This window comes from Hemiscyllium ocellatum, unplaced genomic scaffold (assembly GCF_020745735.1).
Source record: "Hemiscyllium ocellatum isolate sHemOce1 unplaced genomic scaffold, sHemOce1.pat.X.cur. scaffold_2040_pat_ctg1, whole genome shotgun sequence".
Taxonomy (NCBI): Eukaryota; Metazoa; Chordata; class Chondrichthyes; order Orectolobiformes; family Hemiscylliidae; genus Hemiscyllium; species Hemiscyllium ocellatum.
The window spans coordinates 35,687-54,903 of NW_026867953.1; the positions used below are offsets into that span (position 1 = coordinate 35,687).

Genomic DNA, 19,217 nt, shown 5'->3' on the forward strand with positions numbered 1-19,217 from the left:
GACTTGCTGGGGTGAATGGCTTGCCCCCCTCACTCTCGGGCTTTTATCAACAAGTTTGGAGCACATGGTCAGAGCTCTGCTGCAGATCGCAGTCAAGGCTTCGCTAAGGGACTGGCATCCAGGTGTGTGTTCATATCCTTCTTTTCCCTGATCTTCCAGAATGTTCTCTAGCTTTGGCCAAAGGGGTCATCAGCTGGGTTCACATCATCCAATGGAGTCACCTTGCCCGTAGCTAGACAACGGATTGACTCAGACTGACACTTCCAGTCATCGAGTCATAGAGATGTACAGCACACAAACACACCCTCGGTCGAACAGATATCCCGACCCAATCTAGTCCCACCTGCCAGCACCCGGCCCATCTCCCTCCAAACTCTTCCTATACGTATACCCATCCAGATGCCTTTGAAATGATGTAATTGTACCAGCCTCGACCACTTCCTCTGGCAGCTCATTCCACACACACACACCACCTTCTGCCTGAAAATGTTGTCCCTTTGGTCTCTTTTATATCTTTTCCCTCTCACCCTAAACCTAAGCCCTCTAGTTCTGGACTCCCACACCCCAGGGAAAAGACCTTGGCTGTTTACCCTATTCATGTTCCTCATGATTTTATAAACCTCTGTATGGTCAGCCCTCAGCCTCCGATGCTTGGATCCTATCCTTAGAGGAAGCGGTATCAGCTTCCACCGCTGTGCCTCTGTGTCCAACCTCATCCGTCCTCTTTTCCAGGTCTCCCAGCTGCTGTTCATGCTTCTGCAGCACGATAGAGATCGGGGCCAGCTTCTCCTCTATCTGCTTAACCAAGATCGCGCGAGATTTGGCCAGGGCCTGGTAGGCAATCGAGCCCAAGGATCCTGCAGGCTGGGCCGGGGGCCTGGCCTCGGACACTGCCCCATCCGTCTTCAACATCTCTGGACGAAGAAACGCAGGAAAGTTGATTTTTCACAATGTCCTGGGACTCCACAACATTTTCAGACTCCTAGGATATCGCGATGGAACGGATTGGGCGCTTGTGCTGTGGTGCCGAGCTCTGCAACACCATCGTCCGAGATCACCACCATCTTGGATCCTCACAGTGCATTGAGAGGAGAAAATCCACAAAAACACACAATGAGAGGTCAGGGCGCAGTATTTAAAGTCTGCCATGCTGCATGAAACTGTGCAGCTCCAGTGGCCTAATGGATAAGGCACTGGCCTCCTAAGCCAGGGGTTCTGGGTTCAAATCCCATCTGGCGTGTCTGACTCTTCCTTGTCTGTCCTTAATCTGCTTTGCCAAAAACTGCTTATCTGCATTCAGTTGATAGGGTGAGGTGTCGCCTTACGCAGCTCTTTTGGGATCTGCAGGATTAAAGCTGAATTCCCTGAAACAGACAGCACAGACACAATGGCTGAAAACCTGCTGAGAATCTCCTGGGCTGGCATGGTGGCTCAGTGGGTAGCACTGCTGCCTCGCAGCATCGGGGACCTGACTTTGATTCCTCCCTTGGCTTTCTGTTTGTGTCGAGTTTGCACCTTCTCTCCATGGGCTACTGCGGGTGCTTTGCTTTCCTCCCACAGCCCAAAGATGTGCAAGTTCGCTGGATTGGCTTTGGGGAATGCAGGCTGAGAGGATAGTGGTTGGGCCTGGATGGGATGCTCATCAGAGGCTGAGTGTGGACTTGCTGGGGTGAATGGCTTGCCCCCCTCACTCTCGGGCTTTTATCAACAAGTTTGGAGCACATGGTCAGAGCTCTGCTGCAGATCGCAGTCAAGGCTTCGCTAAGGGACTGGCATCCAGGTGTGTGTTCATATCCTTCTTTTCCCTGATCTTCCAGAATGTTCTCTAGCTTTGGCCAAAGGGGTCATCAGCTGGGTTCACATCATCCAATGGAGTCACCTTGCCCGTAGCTAGACAACGGATTGACTCAGACTGACACTTCCAGTCATCGAGTCATAGAGATGTACAGCACACAAACACACCCTCGGTCGAACAGATATCCCGACCCAATCTAGTCCCACCTGCCAGCACCCGGCCCATCTCCCTCCAAACTCTTCCTATACGTATACCCATCCAGATGCCTTTGAAATGATGTAATTGTACCAGCCTCGACCACTTCCTCTGGCAGCTCATTCCACACACACACACCACCTTCTGCCTGAAAATGTTGTCCCTTTGGTCTCTTTTATATCTTTTCCCTCTCACCCTAAACCTAAGCCCTCTAGTTCTGGACTCCCACACCCCAGGGAAAAGACCTTGGCTGTTTACCCTATTCATGTTCCTCATGATTTTATAAACCTCTGTATGGTCAGCCCTCAGCCTCCGATGCTTGGATCCTATCCTTAGAGGAAGCGGTATCAGCTTCCACCGCTGTGCCTCTGTGTCCAACCTCATCCGTCCTCTTTTCCAGGTCTCCCAGCTGCTGTTCATGCTTCTGCAGCACGATAGAGATCGGGGCCAGCTTCTCCTCTATCTGCTTAACCAAGATCGCGCGAGATTTGGCCAGGGCCTGGTAGGCAATCGAGCCCAAGGATCCTGCAGGCTGGGCCGGGGGCCTGGCCTCGGACACTGCCCCATCCGTCTTCAACATCTCTGGACGAAGGAAACGCAGGAAAGTTGATTTTTCACAATGTCCTGGGACTCCACAACATTTTCAGACTCCTAGGATATCGCGATGGAACGGATTGGGCGCTTGTGCTGTGGTGCCGAGCTCTGCAACACCATCGTCCGAGATCACCACCATCTTGGATCCTCACAGTGCATTGAGAGGAGAAAATCCACAAAAACACACAATGAGAGGTCAGGGCGCAGTATTTAAAGTCTGCCATGCTGCATGGAACTGTGCAGCTCCAGTGGCCTAATGGATAAGGCACTGGCCTCCTAAGCCAGGGGTTCTGGGTTCAAATCCCATCTGGCGTGTCTGACTCTTCCTTGTCTGTCCTTAATCTGCTTTGCCAACAACTGCTTATCTGCATTCAGTTGATAGGGTGAGGTGTCGCCTTACGCAGCTCTTTTGGGGATCTGCAGGATTAAAGCTGAACTCCCTGAAACAGACAGCACAGACACAATGGCTGAAAACCTGCTGAGAATCTCCTGGGGCTGGCATGGTGGCTCAGTGGGTAGCACTGCTGCCTCGCAGCATCGGGGACCTGACTTTGATTCCTCCCTTGGCTTTCTGTTTGTGTCGAGTTTGCACCTTCTCTCCATGGGCTACTGCGGGTGCTTTGCTTTCCTCCCACAGCCCAAAGATGTGCAGGTTCGCTGGATTGGCTTTGGGGAATGCAGGCTGAGAGGATAGTGGTTGGGCCTGGATGGGATGCTCATCAGAGGCTGAGTGTGGACTTGCTGGGGTGAATGGCTTGCCCCCCCTCACTCTCGGGCTTTTATCAACAAGTTTGGAGCACATGGTCAGAGCTCTGCTGCAGATCGCAGTCAAGGCTTCGCTAAGGGACTGGCATCCAGGTGTGTGTTCATATCCTTCTTTTCCCTGATCTTCCAGAATGTTCTCTAGCTTTGGCCAAAGGGGTCATCAGCTGGGTTCACATCATCCAATGGAGTCACCTTGCCCGTAGCTAGACAACGGATTGACTCAGACTGACACTTCCAGTCATCGAGTCATATAGATGTACAGCACACAAACACACCCTCGGTCGAACAGATATCCCGACCCAATCTAGTCCCACCTGCCAGCACCCGGCCCATCTCCCTCCAAACTCTTCCTATACGTATACCCATCCAGATGCCTTTGAAATGATGTAATTGTACCAGCCTCGACCACTTCCTCTGGCAGCTCATTCCACACACACACACCACCTTCTGCCTGAAAATGTTGTCCCTTTGGTCTCTTTTATATCTTTTCCCTCTCACCCTAAACCTAAGCCCTCTAGTTCTGGACTCCCACACCCCAGGGAAAAGACCTTGGCTGTTTACCCTATTCATGTTCCTCATGATTTTATAAACCTCTGTATGGTCAGCCCTCAGCCTCCGATGCTTGGATCCTATCCTTAGAGGAAGCGGTATCAGCTTCCACCGCTGTGCCTCTGTGTCCAACCTCATCCGTCCTCTTTTCCAGGTCTCCCAGCTGCTGTTCATGCTTCTGCAGCACGATAGAGATCGGGGCCAGCTTCTCCTCTATCTGCTTAACCAAGATCGCGCGAGATTTGGCCAGGGCCTGGTAGGCAATCGAGCCCAAGGATCCTGCAGGCTGGGCCGGGGGCCTGGCCTCGGACACTGCCCCCATCCGTCTTCAACATCTCTGGACGAAGGAAACGCAGGAAAGTTGATTTTTCACAATGTCCTGGGACTCCACAACATTTTCAGACTCCTAGGATATCGCGATGGAACGGATTGGGCGCTTGTGCTGTGGTGCCGAGCTCTGCAACACCATCGTCCGAGATCACCACCATCTTGGATCCTCACAGTGCATTGAGAGGAGAAAATCCACAAAAACACACAATGAGAGGTCAGGGCGCAGTATTTAAAGTCTGCCATGCTGCATGGAACTGTGCAGCTCCAGTGGCCTAATGGATAAGGCACTGGCCTCCTAAACCAGGGGTTCTGGGTTCAAATCCCATCTGGGGTGTCTGACTCTTCCTTGTCTGTCCTTAATCTGCTTTGCCAACAACTGCTTATCTGCATTCAGTTGATAGGGTGAGGTGTCGCCTTACGCAGCTCTTTTGGGGATCTGCAGGATTAAAGCTGAATTCCCTGAAACAGACAGCACAGACACAATGGCTGAAAACCTGCTGAGAATCTCCTGGGGCTGGCATGGTGGCTCAGTGGGTAGCACTGCTGCCTCGCAGCATCGGGGACCTGACTTTGATTCCTCCCTTGGCTTTCTGTTTGTGTCGAGTTTGCACCTTCTCTCCATGGGCTACTGCGGGTGCTTTGCTTTCCTCCCACAGCCCAAAGATGGGCAGGTTCGCTGGATTGGCTTTGGGAATGCAGGCTGAGAGGATAGTGGTTGGGCCTGGATGGGATGCTCATCAGAGGCTGAGTGTGGACTTGCTGGGGTGAATGGCTTGCCCCCCTCACTCTCGGGCTTTTATCAACAAGTTTGGAGCACATGGTCAGAGCTCTGCTGCAGATCGCAGTCAAGGCTTCGCTAAGGGACTGGCATCCAGGTGTGTGTTCATATCCTTCTTTTCCCTGATCTTCCAGAATGTTCTCTAGCTTTGGCCAAAGGGGTCATCAGCTGGGTTCACATCATCCAATGGAGTCACCTTGCCCGTAGCTAGACAACGGATTGACTCAGACTGACACTTCCAGTCATCGAGTCATAGAGATGTACAGCACACAAACACACCCTCGGTCGAACAGATATCCCGACCCAATCTAGTCCCACCTGCCAGCACCCGGCCCATCTCCCTCCAAACTCTTCCTATACGTATACCCATCCAGATGCCTTTGAAATGATGTAATTGTACCAGCCTCGACCACTTCCTCTGGCAGCTCATTCCACACACACACACCACTTTCTGCCTGAAAATGTTGTCCCTTTGGTCTCTTTTATATCTTTTCCCTCTCACCCTAAACCTAAGCCCTCTAGTTCTGGACTCCCACACCCCAGGGAAAAGACCTTGGCTGTTTACCCTATTCATGTTCCTCATGATTTTATAAACCTCTGTATGGTCAGCCCTCAGCCTCCGATGCTTGGATCCTATCCTTAGAGGAAGCGGTATCAGCTTCCACCGCTGTGCCTCTGTGTCCAACCTCATCCGTCCTCTTTTCCAGGTCTCCCAGCTGCTGTTCATGCTTCTGCAGCACGATAGAGATCGGGGCCAGCTTCTCCTCTATCTGCTTAACCAAGATCGCGCGAGATTTGGCCAGGGCCTGGTAGGCAATCGAGCCCAAGGATCCTGCAGGCTGGGCCGGGGGCCTGGCCTCGGACACTGCCCCATCCGTCTTCAACATCTCTGGACGAAGGAAACGCAGGAAAGTTGATTTTTCACAATGTCCTGGGACTCCACAACATTTTCAGACTCCTAGGATATCGCGATGGAACGGATTGGGCGCTTGTGCTGTGGTGCCGAGCTCTGCAACACCATCGTCCGAGATCACCACCATCTTGGATCCTCACAGTGCATTGAGAGGAGAAAATCCACAAAAACACACAATGAGAGGTCAGGGCGCAGTATTTAAAGTCTGCCATGCTGCATGGAACTGTGCAGCTCCAGTGGCCTAATGGATAAGGCACTGGCCTCCTAAGCCAGGGGTTCTGGGTTCAAATCCCATCTGGCGTGTCTGACTCTTCCTTGTCTGTCCTTAATCTGCTTTGCCAACAACTGCTTATCTGCATTCAGTTGATAGGGTGAGGTGTTCCCTGTCGCCTTACGCAGCTCTTTTGGGGATCTGCAGGATTAAAGCTGAATTCCCTGAAACAGACAGCACAGACACAATGGCTGAAAACCTGCTGAGAATCTCCTGGGCTGGCATGGTGGCTCAGTGGGTAGCACTGCTGCCTCGCAGCATCGGGGACCTGACTTTGATTCCTCCCTTGGCTTTCTGTTTGTGTCGAGTTTGCACCTTCTCTCCATGGGCTACTGCGGGTGCTTTGCTTTCCTCCCACAGCCCAAAGATGGGCAGGTTCGCTGGATTGGCTTTGGGGAATGCAGGCTGAGAGGATAGTGGTTGGGCCTGGATGGGATGCTCATCAGAGGCTGAGTGTGGACTTGCTGGGGTGAATGGCTTGCCCCCCCTCACTCTCGGGCTTTTATCAACAAGTTTGGAGCACATGGTCAGAGCTCTGCTGCAGATCGCAGTCAAGGCTTCGCTAAGGGACTGGCATCCAGGTGTGTGTTCATATCCTTCTTTTCCCCTGATCTTCCAGAATGTTCTCTAGCTTTGGCCAAAGGGGTCATCAGCTGGGTTCACATCATCCAATGGAGTCACCTTGCCCGTAGCTAGACAACGGATTGACTCAGACTGACACTTCCAGTCATCGAGTCATATAGATGTACAGCACACAAACACACCCTCGGTCGAACAGATATCCCGACCCAATCTAGTCCCACCTGCCAGCACCCGGCCCATCTCCCTCCAAACTCTTCCTATACGTATACCCATCCAGATGCCTTTGAAATGATGTAATTGTACCAGCCTCGACCACTTCCTCTGGCAGCTCATTCCACACACACACACCACCTTCTGCCTGAAAATGTTGTCCCTTTGGTCTCTTTTATATCTTTTCCCTCTCACCCTAAACCTAAGCCCTCTAGTTCTGGACTCCCACACCCAGGGAAAAGACCTTGGCTGTTTACCCTATTCATGTTCCTCATGATTTTATAAACCTCTGTATGGTCAGCCCTCAGCCTCCGATGCTTGGATCCTATCCTTAGAGGAAGCGGTATCAGCTTCCACCGCTGTGCCTCTGTGTCCAACCTCATCCGTCCTCTTTTCCAGGTCTCCCAGCTGCTGTTCATGCTTCTGCAGCACGATAGAGATCGGGGCCAGCTTCTCCTCTATCTGCTTAACCAAGATCGCGCGAGATTTGGCCAGGGCCTGGTAGGCAATCGAGCCCAAGGATCCTGCAGGCTGGGCCGGGGGCCTGGCCTCGGACACTGCCCCCATCCGTCTTCAACATCTCTGGACGAAGGAAACGCAGGAAAGTTGATTTTTCACAATGTCCTGGGACTCCACAACATTTTCAGACTCCTAGGATATCGCGATGGAACGGATTGGGCGCTTGTGCTGTGGTGCCGAGCTCTGCAACACCATCGTCCGAGATCACCACCATCTTGGATCCTCACAGTGCATTGAGAGGAGAAAATCCACAAAAACACACAATGAGAGGTCAGGGCGCAGTATTTAAAGTCTGCCATGCTGCATGGAACTGTGCAGCTCCAGTGGCCTAATGGATAAGGCACTGGCCTCCTAAGCCAGGGGTTCTGGGTTCAAATCCCATCTGGGGTGTCTGACTCTTCCTTGTCTGTCCTTAATCTGCTTTGCCAACAACTGCTTATCTGCATTCAGTTGATAGGGTGAGGTGTTCCCTGTCGCCTTACGCAGCTCTTTTGGGATCTGCAGGATTAAAGCTGAATTCCCTGAAACAGACAGCACAGACACAATGGCTGAAAACCTGCTGAGAATCTCCTGGGCTGGCATGGTGGCTCAGTGGGTAGCACTGCTGCCTCGCAGCATCGGGGACCTGACTTTGATTCCTCCCTTGGCTTTCTGTTTGTGTCGAGTTTGCACCTTCTCTCCATGGGCTACTGCGGGTGCTTTGCTTTCCTCCCACAGCCCAAAGATGTGCAGGTTCGCTGGATTGGCTTTGGGGAATGCAGGCTGAGAGGATAGTGGTTGGGCCTGGATGGATGCTCATCAGAGGCTGAGTGTGGACTTGCTGGGGTGAATGGCTTGCCCCCCCTCACTCTCGGGCTTTTTATGAACAAGTTTGGAGCACATGGTCAGAGCTCTGCTGCAGATCGCAGTCAAGGCTTCGCTAAGGGACTGGCATCCAGGTGTGTGTTCATATCCTTCTTTTCCCTGATCTTCCAGAATGTTCTCTAGCTTTGGCCAAAGGGGTCATCAGCTGGGTTCACATCATCCAATGGAGTCACCTTGCCCGTAGCTAGACAACGGATTGACTCAGACTGACACTTCCAGTCATCGAGTCATAGAGATGTACAGCACACAAACACACCCTCGGTCGAACAGATATCCCGACCCAATCTAGTCCCACCTGCCAGCACCCGGCCCATCTCCCTCCAAACTCTTCCTATACGTATACCCATCCAGATGCCTTTGAAATGATGTAATTGTACCAGCCTCGACCACTTCCTCTGGCAGCTCATTCCACACACACACACCACCTTCTGCCTGAAAATGTTGTCCCTTTGGTCTCTTTTATATCTTTTCCCTCTCACCCTAAACCTAAGCCCTCTAGTTCTGGACTCCCACACCCCAGGGAAAAGACCTTGGCTGTTTACCCTATTCATGTTCCTCATGATTTTATAAACCTCTGTATGGTCAGCCCTCAGCCTCCGATGCTTGGATCCTATCCTTAGAGGAAGCGGTATCAGCTTCCACCGCTGTGCCTCTGTGTCCAACCTCATCCGTCCTCTTTTCCAGGTCTCCCAGCTGCTGTTCATGCTTCTGCAGCACGATAGAGATCGGGGCCAGCTTCTCCTCTATCTGCTTAACCAAGATCGCGCGAGATTTGGCCAGCGCCTGGTAGGCAATCGAGCCCAAGGATCCTGCAGGCTGGGCCGGGGGCCTGGCCTCGGACACTGCCCCATCCGTCTTCAACATCTCTGGACGAAGGAAACGCAGGAAAGTTGATTTTTCACAATGTCCTGGGACTCCACAACATTTTCAGACTCCTAGGATATCGCGATGGAACGGATTGGGCGCTTGTGCTGTGGTGCCGAGCTCTGCAACACCATCGTCCGAGATCACCACCATCTTGGATCCTCACAGTGCATTGAGAGGAGAAAATCCACAAAAACACACAATGAGAGGTCAGGGCGCAGTATTTAAAGTCTGCCATGCTGCATGCAACTGTGCAGCTCCAGTGGCCTAATGGATAAGGCACTGGCCTCCTAAGCCAGGGGTTCTGGGTTCAAATCCCATCTGGGGTGTCTGACTCTTCCTTGTCTGTCCTTAATCTGCTTTGCCAACAACTGCTTATCTGCATTCAGTTGATGGGGTTGGGTGTTCCCTGTCGCCTTACGCAGCTCTTTTGGGGATCTGCAGGATTAAAGCTGAATTCCCTGAAACAGACAGCACAGACACAATGGCTGAAAACCTGCTGAGAATCTCCTGGGGCTGGCATGGTGGCTCAGTGGGTAGCACTGCTGCCTCGCAGCATCGGGGACCTGACTTTGATTCCTCCCTTGGCTTTCTGTTTGTGTCGAGTTTGCACCTTCTCTCCATGGGCTACTGCGGGTGCTTTGCTTTCCTCCCACAGCCCAAAGATGTGCAGGTTCGCTGGATTGGCTTTGGGGAATGCAGGCTGAGAGGATAGTGGTTGGGCCTGGATGGGATGCTCATCAGAGGCTGAGTGTGGACTTGCTGGGGTGAATGGCTTGCCCCCCTCACTCTCGGGCTTTTATCAACAAGTTTGGAGCACATGGTCAGAGCTCTGCTGCAGATCGCAGTCAAGGCTTCGCTAAGGGACTGGCATCCAGGTGTGTGTTCATATCCTTCTTTTCCCTGATCTTCCAGAATGTTCTCTAGCTTTGGCCAAAGGGGTCATCAGCTGGGTTCACATCATCCAATGGAGTCACCTTGCCCGTAGCTAGACAACGGATTGACTCAGACTGACACTTCCAGTCATCGAGTCATATAGATGTACAGCACACAAACACACCCTCGGTCGAACAGATATCCCGACCCAATCTAGTCCCACCTGCCAGCACCCGGCCCATCTCCCTCCAAACTCTTCCTATACGTATACCCATCCAGATGCCTTTGAAATGATGTAATTGTACCAGCCTCGACCACTTCCTCTGGCAGCTCATTCCACACACACACACCACCTTCTGCCTGAAAATGTTGTCCCTTTGGTCTCTTTTATATCTTTTCCCTCTCACCCTAAACCTAAGCCCTCTAGTTCTGGACTCCCACACCCAGGGAAAAGACCTTGGCTGTTTACCCTATTCATGTTCCTCATGATTTTATAAACCTCTGTATGGTCAGCCCTCAGCCTCCGATGCTTGGATCCTATCCTTAGAGGAAGCGGTATCAGCTTCCACCGCTGTGCCTCTGTGTCCAACCTCATCCGTCCTCTTTTCCAGGTCTCCCAGCTGCTGTTCATGCTTCTGCAGCACGATAGAGATCGGGGCCAGCTTCTCCTCTATCTGCTTAACCAAGATCGCGCGAGATTTGGCCAGGGCCTGGTAGGCAATCGAGCCCAAGGATCCTGCAGGCTGGGCCGGGGGCCTGGCCTCGGACACTGCCCCATCCGTCTTCAACATCTCTGGACGAAGGAAACGCAGGAAAGTTGATTTTTCACAATGTCCTGGGACTCCACAACATTTTCAGACTCCTAGGATATCGCGATGGAACGGATTGGGCGCTTGTGCTGTGGTGCCGAGCTCTGCAACACCATCGTCCGAGATCACCACCATCTTGGATCCTCACAGTGCATTGAGAGGAGAAAATCCACAAAAACACACAATGAGAGGTCAGGGCGCAGTATTTAAAGTCTGCCATGCTGCATGGAACTGTGCAGCTCCAGTGGCCTAATGGATAAGGCACTGTCCTCTTAAGCCAGGGGTTCTGGGTTCAAATCCCATCTGGGGTGTCTGACTCTTCCTTGTCTGTCCTTAATTTGCTTTGCCAACAACTGCTTATCTGCATTCAGTTGATAGGGTGAGGTGTTCCCTGTCGCCTTACGCAGCTCTTTTGGGGATCTGCAGGATTAAGCTGAATTCCCTGAAACAGACAGCACAGACACAATGGCTGAAAACCTGCTGAGAATCTCCTGGGGCTGGCATGGCGGCTCAGTGGGTAGCACTGCTGCCTCGCAGCATCGGGGACCTGACTTTGATTCCTCCCTTGGCTTTCTGTTTGTGTCGAGTTTGCACCTTCTCTCCATGGGCTACTGCGGGTGCTTTGCTTTCCTCCCACAGCCCAAAGATGTGCAGGTTCGCTGGATTGGCTTTGGGGAATGCAGGCTGAGAGGATAGTGGTTGGGCCTGGATGGGATGCTCATCAGAGGCTGAGTGTGGACTTGCTGGGGTGAATGGCTTGCCCCCCTCACTCTCGGGCTTTTATCAACAAGTTTGGAGCACATGGTCAGAGCTCTGCTGCAGATCGCAGTCAAGGCTTCGCTAAGGGACTGGCATCCAGGTGTGTGTTCATATCCTTCTTTTCCCTGATCTTCCAGAATGTTCTCTAGCTTTGGCCAAAGGGGTCATCAGCTGGGTTCACATCATCCAATGGAGTCACCTTGCCCGTAGCTAGACAACGGATTGACTCAGACTGACACTTCCAGTCATCGAGTCATATAGATGTACAGCACACAAACACACCCTCGGTCGAACAGATATCCCGACCCAATCTAGTCCCACCTGCCAGCACCCGGCCCATCTCCCTCCAAACTCTTCCTATACGTATACCCATCCAGATGCCTTTGAAATGATGTAATTGTACCAGCCTCGACCACTTCCTCTGGCAGCTCATTCCACACACACACACCACCTCTGCCTGAAAATGTTGTCCCTTTGGTCTCTTTTATATCTTTTCCCTCTCACCCTAAACCTAAGCCCTCTAGTTCTGGACTCCCACACCCAGGGAAAAGACCTTGGCTGTTTACCCTATTCATGTTCCTCATGATTTTATAAACCTCTGTATGGTCAGCCCTCAGCCTCCGATGCTTGGATCCTATCCTTAGAGGAAGCGGTATCAGCTTCCACCGCTGTGCCTCTGTGTCCAACCTCATCCGTCCTCTTTTCCAGGTCTCCCAGCTGCTGTTCATGCTTCTGCAGCACGATAGAGATCGGGGCCAGCTTCTCCTCTATCTGCTTAACCAAGATCGCGCGAGATTTGGCCAGGGCCTGGTAGGCAATCGAGCCCAAGGATCCTGCAGGCTGGGCCGGGGGCCTGGCCTCGGACACTGCCCCATCCGTCTTCAACATCTCTGGACGAAGGAAACGCAGGAAAGTTGATTTTTCACAATGTCCTGGGACTCCACAACATTTTCAGACTCCTAGGATATCGCGATGGAACGGATTGGGCGCTTGTGCTGTGGTGCCGAGCTCTGCAACACCATCGTCCGAGATCACCACCATCTTGGATCCTCACAGTGCATTGAGAGGAGAAAATCCACAAAACACACAATGAGAGGTCAGGGCGCAGTATTTAAAGTCTGCCATGCTGCATGGAACTGTGCAGCTCCAGTGGCCTAATGGATAAGGCACTGGCCTCCTAAGCCAGGGGTTCTGGGTTCAAATCCCATCTGGGGTGTCTGACTCTTCCTTGTCTGTCCTTAATCTGCTTTGCCAACAACTGCTTATCTGCATTCAGTTGATAGGGTGAGGTGTTCCCTGTCGCCTTACGCAGCTCTTTTGGGGATCTGCAGGATTAAAGCTGAATTCCCTGAAACAGACAGCACAGACACAATGGCTGAAAACCTGCTGAGAATCTCCTGGGGCTGGCATGGTGGCTCAGTGGGTAGCACTGCTGCCTCGCAGCATCGGGGACCTGACTTTGATTCCTCCCTTGGCTTTCTGTTTGTGTCGAGTTTGCACCTTCTCTCCATGGGCTACTGCGGGTGCTTTGCTTTCCTCCCACAGCCCAAAGATGTGCAGGTTCGCTGGATTGGCTTTGGGGAATGCAGGCTGAGAGGATAGTGGTTGGGCCTGGATGGGATGCTCATCAGAGGCTGAGTGTGGACTTGCTGGGGTGAATGGCTTGCCCCCCTCACTCTCGGGCTTTTATCAACAAGTTTGGAGCACATGGTCAGAGCTCTGCTGCAGATCGCAGTCAAGGCTTCGCTAAGGGACTGGCATCCAGTGTGTGTTCATATCCTTCTTTTCCCTGATCTTCCAGAATGTTCTCTAGCTTTGGCCAAAGGGGTCATCAGCTGGGTTCACATCATCCAATGGAGTCACCTTGCCCGTAGCTAGACAACGGATTGACTCAGACTGACACTTCCAGTCATCGAGTCATAGAGATGTACACGCACACAAACACACCCTCGGTCGAACAGATATCCCGACCCAATCTAGTCCCACCTGCCAGCACCCGGCCCATCTCCCTCCAAACTCTTCCTATACGTATACCCATCCAGATGCCTTTGAAATGATGTAATTGTACCAGCCTCGACCACTTCCTCTGGCAGCTCATTCCACACACACACACCACCTTCTGCCTGAAAATGTTGTCCCTTTGGTCTCTTTTATATCTTTTCCCTCTCACCCTAAACCTAAGCCCTCTAGTTCTGGACTCCCACACCCAGGGAAAAGACCTTGGCTGTTTACCCTATTCATGTTCCTCATGATTTTATAAACCTCTGTATGGTCAGCCCTCAGCCTCCGATGCTTGGATCCTATCCTTAGAGGAAGCGGTATCAGCTTCCACCGCTGTGCCTCTGTGTCCAACCTCATCCGTCCTCTTTTCCAGGTCTCCCAGCTGCTGTTCATGCTTCTGCAGCACGATAGAGATCGGGGCCAGCTTCTCCTCTATCTGCTTAACCAAGATCGCGCGAGATTTGGCCAGGGCCTGGTAGGCAATCGAGCCCAAGGATCCTGCAGGCTGGGCCGGGGGCCTGGCCTCGGACACTGCCCCATCCGTCTTCAACATCTCTGGACGAAGGAAACGCAGGAAAGTTGATTTTTCACAATGTCCTGGGACTCCACAACATTTTCAGACTCCTAGGATATCGCGATGGAACGGATTGGGCGCTTGTGCTGTGGTGCCGAGCTCTGCAACACCATCGTCCGAGATCACCACCATCTTGGATCCTCACAGTGCATTGAGAGGAGAAAATCCACAAAAACACACAATGAGAGGTCAGGGCGCAGTATTTAAAGTCTGCCATGCTGCATGGAACTGTGCAGCTCCAGTGGCCTAATGGATAAGGCACTGGCCTCCTAAGCCAGGGGTTCTGGGTTCAAATCCCATCTGGGGTGTCTGACTCTTCCTTGTCTGTCCTTAATCTGCTTTGCCAAAAACTGCTTATCTGCATTCAGTTGATAGGGTGAGGTGTCGCCTTACGCAGCTCTTTTGGGGATCTGCAGGATTAAAGCTGAATTCCCTGAAACAGACAGCACAGACACAATGGCTGAAAACCTGCTGAGAATCTCCTGGGGCTGGCATGGTGGCTCAGTGGGTAGCACTGCTGCCTCGCAGCATCGGGGACCTGACTTTGATTCCTCCCTTGGCTTTCTGTTTGTGTCGAGTTTGCACCTTCTCTCCATGGGCTACTGCGGGTGCTTTGCTTTCCTCCCACAGCCCAAAGATGTGCAGGTTCGCTGGATTGGCTTTGGGGAATGCAGGCTGAGAGGATAGTGGTTGGGCCTGGATGGGATGCTCATCAGAGGCTGAGTGTGGACTTGCTGGGGTGAATGGCTTGCCCCCCCTCACTCTCGGGCTTTTATGAACAAGTTTGGAGCACATGGTCAGAGCTCTGCTGCAGATCGCAGTCAAGGCTTCGCTAAGGGACTGGCATCCAGGTGTGTGTTCATATCCTTCTTTTCCCTGATCTTCCAGAATGTTCTCTAGCTTTGGCCAAAGGGGTCATCAGCTGGGTTCACATCATCCAATGGAGTCACCTTGCCCGTAGCTAGACAACGGATTGACTCAGACTGACACTTCCAGTCATCGAGTCATAGAGATGTACAGCACACAAACACACCCTCGGTCGAACAGATATCCCGACCCAATCTAGTCCCACCTGCCAGCACCCGGCCCATCTCCCTCCAAACTCTTCCTATACGTATACCCATCCAGATGCCTTTGAAATGATGTAATTGTACCAGCCTCGACCACTTCCTCTGGCAGCTCATTCCACACACACACACCACCTTCTGCCTGAAAATGTTGTCCCTTTGGTCTCTTTTATATCTTTTCCCTCTCACCCTAAACCTAAGCCCTCTAGTTCTGGACTCCCACACCCCAGGGAAAAGACCTTGGCTGTTTACCCTATTCATGTTCCTCATGATTTTATAAACCTCTGTATGGTCAGCCCTCAGCCTCCGATGCTTGGATCCTATCCTTAGAGGAAGCGGTATCAGCTTCCACCGCTGTGCCTCTGTGTCCAACCTCATCCGTCCTCTTTTCCAGGTCTCCCAGCTGCTGTTCATGCTTCTGCAGCACGATAGAGATCGGGGCCAGCTTCTCCTCTATCTGCTTAACCAAGATCGCGCGAGATTTGGCCAGGGCCTGGTAGGCAATCGAGCCCAAGGATCCTGCAGGCTGGGCCGGGGGCCTGGCCTCGGACACTGCCCCATCCGTCTTCAACATCTCTGGACGAAGGAAACGCAGGAAAGTTGATTTTTCACAATGTCCTGGGACTCCACAACATTTTCAGACTCCTAGGATATCGCGATGGAACGGATTGGGCGCTTGTGCTGTGGTGCCGAGCTCTGCAACACCATCGTCCGAGATCACCACCATCTTGGATCCTCACAGTGCATTGAGAGGAGAAAATCCACAAAAACACACAATGAGAGGTCAGGGCGCAGTATTTAAAGTCTGCCATGCTGCATGGAACTGTGCAGCTCCAGTGGCCTAATGGATAAGGCACTGGCCTCCTAAGCCAGGGGTTCTGGGTTCAAATCCCATCTGGGGTGTCTGACTCTTCCTTGTCTGTCCTTAATCTGCTTTGCCAACAACTGCTTATCTGCATTCAGTTGATAGGGTGAGGTGTCGCCTTACGCAGCTCTTTTGGGGATCTGCAGGATTAAAGCTGAATTCCCTGAAACAGACAGCACAGACACAATGGCTGAAAACCTGCTGAGAATCTCCTGGGGCTGGCATGGTGGCTCAGTGGGTAGCACTGCTGCCTCGCAGCATCGGGGACCTGACTTTGATTCCTCCCTTGGCTTTCTGTTTGTGTCGAGTTTGCACCTTCTCTCCATGGGCTACTGCGGGTGCTTTGCTTTCCTCCCACAGCCCAAAGATGTGCAGGTTCGCTGGATTGGCTTTGGGGAATGCAGGCTGAGAGGATAGTGGTTGGGCCTGGATGGGATGCTCATCAGAGGCTGAGTGTGGACTTGCTGGGGTGAATGGCTTGCCCCCTCACTCTCGGGCTTTTATCAACAAGTTTGGAGCACATGGTCAGAGCTCTGCTGCAGATCGCAGTCAAGGCTTCGCTAAGGGACTGGCATCCAGGTGTGTGTTCATATCCTTCATTTTCCCTGATCTTCCAGAATGTTCTCTAGCTTTGGCCAAAGGGTCATCAGCTGGGTTCACATCATCCAATGGAGTCACCTTGCCCGTAGCTAGACAACGGATTGACTCAGACTGACACTTCCAGTCATCGAGTCATATAGATGTACAGCACACAAACACACCCTCGGTCGAACAGATATCCCGACCCAATCTAGTCCCACCTGCCAGCACCCGGCCCATCTCCCTCCAAACTCTTCCTATACGTATACCCATCCAGATGCCTTTGAAATGATGTAATTGTACCAGCCTCGACCACTTCCTCTGGCAGCTCATTCCACACACACACACCACCTTCTGCCTGAAAATGTTGTCCCTTTGGTCTCTTTTATATCTTTTCCCTCTCACCCTAAACCTAAGCCCTCTAGTTCTGGACTCCCACACCCCAGGGAAAAGACCTTGGCTGTTTACCCTATTCATGTTCCTCATGATTTTATAAACCTCTGTATGGTCAGCCCTCAGCCTCCGATGCTTGGATCCTATCCTTAGAGGAAGCGGTATCAGCTTCCACCGCTGTGCCTCTGTGTCCAACCTCATCCGTCCTCTTTTCCAGGTCTCCCAGCTGCTGTTCATGCTTCTGCAGCACGATAGAGATCGGGGCCAGCTTCTCCTCTATCTGCTTAACCAAGATCGCGCGAGATTTGGCCAGGGCCTGGTAGGCAATCGAGCCCAAGGATCCTGCAGGCTGGGCCGGGGGCCTGGCCTCGGACACTGCCCCATCCGTCTTCAACATCTCTGGACGAAGGAAACGCAGGAAAGTTGATTTTTCACAATGTCCTGGGACTCCACAACATTTTCAGACTCCTAGGATATCGCGATGGAACGGATTGGGCGCTTGTGCTGTGGTGCCGAGCTCTGCAACACCATCGTCCGAGATCACCACCATCTTGGATCCTCACAGTGCATTGAGAGGAGAAAATCCACAAAAACACACAATGAGAGGTCAGGGCGCAGTATTTAAAGTCTGCCATGCTGCATGGAACTGTGCAGCTCCAGTGGCCTAATGGATAAGGCACTGGCCTCCTAAGCCAGGGGTTCTGGGTTCAAATCCCATCTGGGGTGTCTGACTCTTCCTTGTCTGTCCTTAATCTGCTTTGCCAACAACTGCTTATCTGCATTCAGTTGATAGGGTGAGGTGTTCCCTGTCGCCTTACGCAGCTCTTTTGGGGATCTGCAGGATTAAAGCTGAATTCCCTGAAACAGACAGCACAGACACAATGGCTGAAAACCTGCTGAGAATCTCCTGGGGCTGGCATGGTGGCTCAGTGGGTAGCACTGCTGCCTCGCAGCATCGGGGACCTGACTTTGATTCCTCCCTTGGCTTTCTGTTTGTGTCGAGTTTGCACCTTCTCTCCATGGGCTACTGCGGGTGCTTTGCTTTCCTCCCACAGCCCAAAGATGTGCAGGTTCGCTGGATTGGCTTTGGGGAATGCAGGCTGAGAGGATAGTGGTTGGGCCTGGATGGGATGCTCATCAGAGGCTGAGTGTGGACTTGCTGGGGTGAATGGCTTGCCCCCCTCACTCTCGGGCTTTTATCAACAAGTTTGGAGCACATGGTCAGAGCTCTGCTGCAGATCGCAGTCAAGGCTTCGCTAAGGGACTGGCATCCAGGTGTGTGTTCATATCCTTCTTTTCCCTGATCTTCCAGAATGTTCTCTAGCTTTGGCCAAAGGGGTCATCAGCTGGGTTCACATCATCCAATGGAGTCACCTTGCCCGTAGCTAGACAACGGATTGACTCAGACTGACACTTCCAGTCATCGAGTCATAGAGATGTACAGCACACAAACACACCCTCGGTCGAACAGATATCCCGACCCAATCTAGTCCCACCTGCCAGCACCCGGCCCATCTCCCTCCAAACTCTTCCTATACGTATACCCATCCAGATGCCTTTGAAATGATGTAATTGTACCAGCCTCGACCACTTCCTCTGGCAGCTCATTCCACACACACACACACCACCTTCTGCCTGAAAATGTTGTCCCTTTGGTCTCTTTTATATCTTTTCCCTCTCACCCTAAACCTAAGCCCTCTAGTTCTGGACTCCCACACCCCAGGGAAAAGACCTTGGCTGTTTACCCTATTCATGTTCCTCATGATTTTATAAACCTCTGTATGGTCAGCCCTCAGCCTCCGATGCTTGGATCCTATCCTTAGAGGAAGCGGTATCAGCTTCCACCGCTGTGCCTCTGTGTCCAACCTCATCCGTCCTCTTTTCCAGGTCTCCCAGCTGCTGTTCATGCTTCTGCAGCACGATAGAGATCGGGGCCAGCTTCTCCTCTATCTGCTTAACCAAGATCGCGCGAGATTTGGCCAGGGCCTGGTAGGCAATCGAGCCCAAGGATCCTGCAGGCTGGGCGGGGGCCTGGCCTCGGACACTGCCCCATCCGTCTTCAACA

General features: G+C 52.3%; 6 non-coding genes across 6 annotated transcripts; all 6 read left to right on the forward strand.

Moving 5' to 3' along the window:
- The first annotated feature begins 7,818 nt into the window (after positions 1–7,818).
- trnar-ccu (transfer RNA arginine (anticodon CCU)) lies at positions 7,819–7,891 on the forward strand. The gene has a single exon. It is a non-coding gene; the product is annotated as a tRNA-Arg (tRNA).
- A 1,594-nt stretch (positions 7,892–9,485) lies between these two features.
- On the forward strand, positions 9,486–9,558 carry trnar-ccu (transfer RNA arginine (anticodon CCU)). The gene has a single exon. It is a non-coding gene; the product is annotated as a tRNA-Arg (tRNA).
- Positions 9,559–12,816: 3,258 nt separating this feature from the next.
- Positions 12,817–12,889, forward strand: trnar-ccu (transfer RNA arginine (anticodon CCU)). The gene has a single exon. It is a non-coding gene; the product is annotated as a tRNA-Arg (tRNA).
- A 1,594-nt stretch (positions 12,890–14,483) lies between these two features.
- On the forward strand, positions 14,484–14,556 carry trnar-ccu (transfer RNA arginine (anticodon CCU)). Its single transcript has one exon. It is a non-coding gene; the product is annotated as a tRNA-Arg (tRNA).
- Positions 14,557–16,145: 1,589 nt separating this feature from the next.
- On the forward strand, positions 16,146–16,218 carry trnar-ccu (transfer RNA arginine (anticodon CCU)). The gene has a single exon. It is a non-coding gene; the product is annotated as a tRNA-Arg (tRNA).
- A 1,587-nt stretch (positions 16,219–17,805) lies between these two features.
- Positions 17,806–17,878, forward strand: trnar-ccu (transfer RNA arginine (anticodon CCU)). The gene has a single exon. It is a non-coding gene; the product is annotated as a tRNA-Arg (tRNA).
- Positions 17,879–19,217: the final 1,339 nt, after the last annotated feature.